Source organism: Phalacrocorax carbo, chromosome 18, assembly GCF_963921805.1.
Source record: "Phalacrocorax carbo chromosome 18, bPhaCar2.1, whole genome shotgun sequence".
NCBI classification, from domain to species: domain Eukaryota; kingdom Metazoa; phylum Chordata; class Aves; order Suliformes; family Phalacrocoracidae; genus Phalacrocorax; species Phalacrocorax carbo.
Window position 1 is genome coordinate 8,472,864 of NC_087530.1, and position 7,912 is coordinate 8,480,775.

Consider the following 7,912-nt stretch of genomic DNA (forward strand, 5'->3'; position numbering starts at 1 on the left):
CATTTTCCCAGGAGGTTGTTGGAGATACCTGTGAATAAGGCTGAATGCAGAGAGTCAACTTTGCTGAAGCAAAGAGCACAGCATTCTGGGTTATTAAGCCATTTGTCTTACAGCCCTGGGGAAAAAAATAGTTTGCTACGGAAAGTCACAAATGGACTGAGTTTGCTTGTCTCAAGCCTGCTTCTCTCCATTTTGCTGCATCCCCAGCTTGGCACCATCGTAGCACGAGCACTAGCTTCTGGTGAGAATAGAGCAGAGACTGAGAAATGCAAAAAAAGGATGTGTCAGTAAAACTATTTTTGAAACTCTCTGGCTCTTGTCTGCATTATCTCCAGATCTCCCCTTGACAGTATTTTTTCATTGTTCGTGGTAGGTTGAGGGGTTTTTTCAACATGGTGTTATAAGAACATTGTGAATTCATCAAGAATTTTCCTAAAAATTAACAAAACAAAAACAAAACCAGAGTTGATACTGTCAAAAAATTGATGCTTAGAGTAAACTATATTCTCCATGGCATGGTAATACAATATGCTATTAAATTCTTTCACTCAGGAGGGAATAAAGGATATTTGAGCATAAATGCATTATCCACAATCCACAATAGCACAGCCTATCCCCCTGTGGATAATGCTATTAGTGCTACATTTCAAATTAAAAAGCATATGCTCTTCTTCTTTCAAAAACAAGGGAGTGCTGCCCACTTCCTTCACTTAACTAAAAACAAAAGCTTTTAAAGTGATAAAACAACATTCATTTGATAAAAACAACCATCTGCACCTGATTTAGCTAAGTGTTTGCATTTAAAGACAAATTGCTGGTTGGGGAAAAATTAAATACAAGTGTGAAGGTTGACTTGATTTGACCACAAATTGATTATCTACTACCCCCACCAGTACTAACCCTAATTTTGACACTTAATCCTGGCCTTGAATAGCAAGTCCTGTTCAAGGGCTCTTTAAATCATTTTACTTACAACCCCTCAAATAAGCATGTTCCCAAATGCACCCCCTCCCTTCTCAACCTATTAGTCTGTATTAGTTAAAGTGGGTTGCTTATTAAGTTTTTTATATCTTCAGAATAATTTGGAAAGACACCAAGGTCTTAATGTACCAGATTTTCATAATGCAACATGATATTAACAAACATCAAACTCCATCAATGATCGGTGCAGCAGGCATCCTTAAAGCATGTAATTAAGATAACGCAAGATAACATCAGCCACAAAAAAGAAAGCGGAGGAGGGAACGCAAATGCAGCTTTCTGAGGAGGCCACATTGAGATCATCCCTTTGAGGTCAGGGCATAGCAGCAACATGGGAACAGTGAAAACGCTATTCTGATAGTGCACTAAACTGAGATGAACAGTGCGTTGCACGAATCATCTTCAGAGCAGCAGCAACTGGCACAGCCAGAATGGAAGACCATAGTGGAACATACAAGTGTCCTTTTAGAAATGGTCATGCAGACTCTCACGGAAAAGCCCTCAAGTGTTATAACCTTTCCTTGGTTTTTAAATCAATGAGGAGTATAATAAAGGCGACAATACCCACCTGTCAGAGAGTGCTTTTGGTCAGTAGCTCTCATAGTCTTTGCAAAAGGAGTCAGTATTTTGAACTCGGCACAAGTTATCTCCATTGCTATGGTTCCCATGCCATTCTGCTGGGCACCCCCAAAGGTAGGTGTGCCCATGGGGGGATGTGTGCTGTGGGGCAGGAGGGGTGCTATCGAAACATGAGGTAAGGAAAACAAAATCATCGCTATTATCGCTTTGCTCTTTCAAGAATCACCCAGAGTCCCCCATCTGCTGGGCTATTTTTGCTCAGTTTGGGAGGAGCAAAGTGGGAAAAATGCTTTATTTCCGAAATGTTCCCATAGGCTTTGAGCAGTGTTGATGGCTCTGCACACCTCCTAGTCTCTTTTCACTGGTAAACGGCTGGGTATTTTTGTGCTGGAAAGTGTGGTTGTGGATGGGTCTGCTGTTCCTTTTCCTAGCATAGCTGAATACATCCATATACAACGGAACATGTATATTTAGCTGTTAAAAAAAAATAAATCCTGGCATATCGTGATAACAAGTTTATTTCCTACCAGAAGGTTCCATCCATTTGGGCAAAACTTTCTGCGTTCCCAGACAGTAACAGACAAGCCCAAATACATATTTTAAATAACATCGGAGAGGAGAGATTACAAAGCATATTTCAGATGCGTAAGTACGTCCAGGCTAATAAAACCCCCTTTCCCTACTCACAACCCCCAGTGTCAGGCAAAAAAGTAAACCAATTTGTCACTGCTATTACCTAGTGCCAGGATAAAAGTGTGTGCTATTCCCATTCCTTTGCCAGAGGTCACTGGATGCAGTCTCAAAGACTGTCTGAAGGAAAACAAATGAGCGCAAACATAATAAATTGCAAGGAAGAAGCTCTGTCGTCACTAGTAGGAAGGCGGGGCGGGATGATATCTTTTGGGGGAGCAGGAGAAAAAAAGATGTGCATCGTTCATCCAGCACAAAACTACTTTAATCACTTCACAAGAGCATGGCTGGTTTCAAGGACAAAAGGATAATACATGTTTCACTAGGGCCAATAGTGAGATAGTGAGTACTTTTGAATGTACTGAAACAGCAATTAAGCGAACTAGTGTCCTTGGGCAGCTGCTGAGGTTTCTTAAAATGGAGTTTTAGACAGCACTTCAAGCCTTTTGTCCCTAGCAGTGGGGATGTACAGAAAACATGCTATTGTGCGTGCTGGCAAGAGCAGGACATCTGTCTGGGGACATCATTCCCTACTCCATGGCTATAGTTTGGGGCCGCAGAGTCCTCACCTGGCATGTTCCCTATTCTAACCTGCCCCTTCACAGGGGCAGATGGAGGGACATCTCAATTCCTTTCCCATGTCAGATGTTGAAGTGTTTCTCCATAATATGGGGCAGTAAGAGAAACCAGGAACTTTTGTACCTTTGAGGTGTTGCCCGTAGGATCTATTAATCAAAAAAATGTGCAACTGGTCTTGCTTATGGGGTTAAAAAACTAGATCCTTCTTTTGGTATCCTCAGATGCACAGGGATGAGTCCAGAACTGCCAATTTGCACTAGCAGTGCAGGCACAGCACATCTCTAAAGACCTCTAGAGAAACAACAGCACAACAGATGCCATTTTGGCTGACGACAGAAACTGGGAAGAAAAGCCCTACAAAGCTGGAGGTCTTACAAAGCTTAACAGATAGCTCTACAAACCTAGTGTCTGCCTCCTATCAGGAATGAACTGGGTACACAGTCAGACATCTGTTATCTGATGAGCAATGGGTTGTGAGAGTTTCATAAAGGAGCGAAACAAACCCACAGTTCCCACTTTCCTCCCCAACTCAGACTTGTCCAGACCGGTACACCCACACCAAGTCACTCTCCATGCTCGGGGTCACCCAGAGGGAAGTTACATTTTACCTGTGCACTGCAATGATTAACTTCTAGCCAAAGGTTTATTAGGCTAATTTTGCATCTTCCTAATTTATTAGACTCATTTTGCCTTTCTGTGAGTTATCCTCCTGCAACTGAGATAATTAATTCTTTGGATTTATTTGCCAAATATTTTTTCCTGGAATTATTTTTCTGTCTCATAACTTACTTGAACTGTAAGCTTCTGCAGGTTGTCTTTTTTGTTCTGTGTTTGTAGTCCATCCAGCACTTTGACTGGGGGCACGCTGTCCCTCTGCGGTGTGTATATATATATATATATATATAAAAAAAATAGGCAGTACATTGTTAGTACTCTGTATCCCATGTTCATGTTGTGCCAGTTAGTTCTGACACAACCCAGAGTTCACATGCTGTGTATCTGTCCCCGTGATTTCATACACATTTCTCTGTCAAAGCAGGTTGGTAGGGGTAAAGCTTAGAAACAAAGTTCAGTTCCCTCTAATATTCCCCAGCAGTCATTCCCAAGCATAGGAAAAGGAGGTTCAGCCACTGAGCAAACAACAGCTGTATTAATTAGGCTGTTATTTCTGGAAAGTGTTTTGAGGTATTTTCTCATTGTTATTTTGTTCCCTTTTGTGGACTGCCTGCGCCTCGTGACCCCACCTGACACTCTCACCACCATCCTTGCTCTTTTAAGGTATCTTTTATTGCCAGACAAAGGGAAAAATATATATTTGAATGTGGCCACCAGTTAGGCCATTGCTAACATCTCTGCAATAGCAAAAGACATTGCAGAATAAAGACATCATTGGTATTATCAGGAAGCCATGTGTGGGCAGAAAGGACTGAAGTGTTATCATACATTACAAGGCTTAAAGGTTGCCAGCCTTGACTTTGGCCACACTAGGGCAGGTTCTCAGCTGGTGTAAACTGAAGTAGCTTCCATGAAAAAAATTGAACTATGTCTATTATATGCTGTGACTTCATTGCAGTTGAAGAACACGTGATGGAGCGAGATCTCAAAGGTCATTGCATCCAGTCCCCTGCTATCTCAGGCAACGGCATCACATAATCCCACTCGTAAACTGATGAAGCTTCATCATAAAACTAGTCAGGCTGCTGCGAGCCACCCACTCCTCCTGCTGAAGGCTGTTCCAGAGCTTCCCTCCTCTGCTGGCTGCAAACCTCCTTCCAGCTTTCAAACAGAATTTATTAAACGGAATCTGTTTTGGCTTGCTTTCTGAATGCACAATTTTAATCCAGCTGGGGGAGGAAGCAGAGGATGGTGGGCCTTCTTTGCATGTCTTTTGTTTCACAAATTTGGGATAACCTTCCCCAGGTGTAGGAAGCACACTGCATGGATGACAGGCAGGGGACAGCTTTCAATCCATACCTTTCCTTCTTACGTGTAGTATGCAGGTAATGTTGCTACAGGTGCTGAGTTTCTACTGTTTCATTTCAGTCTTTTCTTCAAAGATCACTTTCTCTTAGGCAGAGCTATTTTCTCATGGTGAGACTTACCCCAGGACAATTAAAAGCAAGGAGAAAATATCTATACCAGTTGCTTGTCCATAACCCCAGGTGTACCACAATAAATCTACAGGCAGTTCACTCAGAAGGAGTACATGGGATCACCAAGCCAAATGTGAACAAAATTAAAGCCTGTGAGATTCACAGTGAATAGAAAGATGGATTACTTCTGCCCCCTGGACCCTGAATGTGTTGTGATAGTTTAACATGGAGAGTAGATTAGACTTTATCCATTCAGGTTCATCTGACTATGATGCGTTATACTGGGTGCACCGTAATTTTGACCATCTGGGAGCTAGGGGCAACACTAATGCTATCATGAGTATGGCTGCATCAGTAGTGAGCTGGAGACGTGAGCCTGTACTGCTCTTTGGTCTTAGCCTACACCCACCCCTGGTGATAGGCAAAAGCCCTCTCAGTCTTAGCCCAAACTGACAGCAGGTTACAGCATGGTCTCTCAAGACATGCCCTGGGCTTGGCTCCTCTGAGCATGCTGTCGATATGTTTAGTCAAGATGGTTTCAAAGCCTGGTATACACATTATTTTTCTCTCTGCACAGAAATAAACCATTTTTACTAGCATTTTCACCTTGCTGAATATGAAAAATATCAAAGGAAATATGCTTTATATTAAAAAAAAGCGCATAATCAGCTCAACAAGCAAGATTTCTCAAGAGGGATGTGGTCAGATGAAGGGAGAATTAACTTCTGGACTTCCATTTGTCTGCAAAAAATATACCATTGTTTTGGCTGGGGTTTTTTAGGACTAAAATGACAGTGATTAAGAGATTCATTTAGCAAGCTTATGCTCCTTCCTTCCAGGCGCACTGTCCCTGGAGGAGTTAAATTGGAAATCCAAAGAGGCTTCTGACTGTGGGGAGCTCAGAGGAGGTGTGGAGAGCATATTTCAGCAGTTTCTGAGGTAGTGATTTCAAGTGTAGAAGCAGGAGAAGGTTGTAGTCTCTGCCCAGCCCTAGCTGGCTTCAAGCTCTCAAGTCTCAGGAATGGGTGTATCCACAGACCCAATTCTGCTAAAAGACAGTGAAATAGGTTGATGTACTTGCCTCAGAAGCTTCAGGGAAGAGGTGTGCAGCAGCTGACACCAGGAGTCCGAGCCCTGGACGTAAAGAGATGCTGCTCAGTTGTGCTCTTTGGGATCTCCAAAGAGTGTGGCCATTTAACAAGGACATGGGAACACACCTGCCCCTAACAGGCTTTGAAAATTGACTTCAGAAGTGCAAAATGGGTCAATAAAAGCAAGAAATGAAATTGATGTCAGAGGTTGTATGTATGTGACAATAAATAGCTTCATAGGCTCGAATTTCTCCCTCAGTCGGGAGGCTCCCAGCTCTCGGTCAAGTAAATAGGTGTTGCAGCATGCAGAAATGAGACTACAGAGTCAGCAGGGGACAAGGGCAGTTGTTCAAGGCAACAGGGACACAAGCTGCTTATACCTTGCAGGTAAATCTACCCAAGGTGTCCATCATTAAGCCAGGCAAAGAGGTAATAATATATTTGTATTTAAATTTTTTTTTTACTGCGTGGCAGTATTTCAGATTATAAAATAATGTCAGCGGAGGGGGTGTATGTAATAACTTGCAATAAAAAGCAAAACTGCTGGAAGATTTTCCCTTACGGGCTTATTTTGTCAAGTATTGTTCCACATTTACTTTTTTCCCTCTTAAACTAAGAAATAGATCCTCCCTCTGCTTTGTAAGAAACACCTTTTGAAGACAGGAAAGAAAGAATGGGAATAAAATAGTAAAACATAAAATAAACCCTAGAGCCCACACCTCTACTCTCAAGTGAAAGGAGATTTCAAAGGAAGCATTTGTAATTTAGATTTCTGAACAGCAGTGAAGAGGAGCCCCACTACTGACTCTTTCCCACTGAAGATGCCAAGTCCATGTTCCTCTGTTACTGATGGTGATAGAAGATTTGGGAATGAGCCTGAGAACAACTACCCAAACCCCTTCAGCTATTTAGTCAAATGAATTCTGCAAGTCACTCAGATGACTCAGATCAGGGCTTTATCAGCACGGCTTCCCCCCACATCTCCTCCATTGCCTGGAGATGCCAAATTCTGCTGCAGTGAGGAAACTGCCTTAAGTTGGCACCGTCACATGCTAAAAGGGACCTGTGGCTGTGGCAGATGTTTGGATGTTGTTATTGCTTCTCGTACAGCACACTGGAGAGGGGGACAGCAGAGCTGAGGGAAGATCTGGAGCACACCCAGGTCTCAAAGGATGGTTGTTGCCAGAAGAAAAGTGGTTTGACCAGCATCGGCGGGGCCCAGCCTAGCTGTGGCACTCAGGTGGCTGTACCTATTGCATATTGACATAGGACTGGTATTTTTTTTCTGCTTCAGCCTTCTTCACATGTCGATGATGCTACAACACATCCTCACAAGACTGTGGTCTGAAGACAATCTTGTTGCTTTCCAAGCTTGACTATTGACTTCAGTGGAAACAGGAAGGGGTTATTTTGGCTAACTTTAATTTTGCAATAGCTCAGTGATCATATATATTCTCAGGTAGAGAGTCTCTAGGGTCCACCTCCCATCTTTGTCACTGCCAAGGACCACTGGCCTTACTCTGCTCCAGCAAAAGCGCTCAGTCAGCACAGCAATGTGAACTGAATGTGCTGATATTAATTTGGATGGAAAATGAATTGCAATAAGATCCCCATCACCACCTGCAGCCCTCTACTGCTCAGAGATATTTCAATGAGAGCTGTACTGAACCAGGGGAAAATATAGCGGGGCCTTGCTGGATGCTCTCCACCCCTCGCCCCGCGACTGTTTATTAGAGGTGAATTCCTGAGGGTGTTTGGAATCTACCTCTGACTAGCAGAGATAATTATATTGAGAGCTGTGATGACACCAGCCTGAGCTTCCAAATTTCTGAATCTATATGAGTTAGTTTTTAAACTCCTTGGGGGTTAATATATCCACGTGAGTGGATACTAACCTGT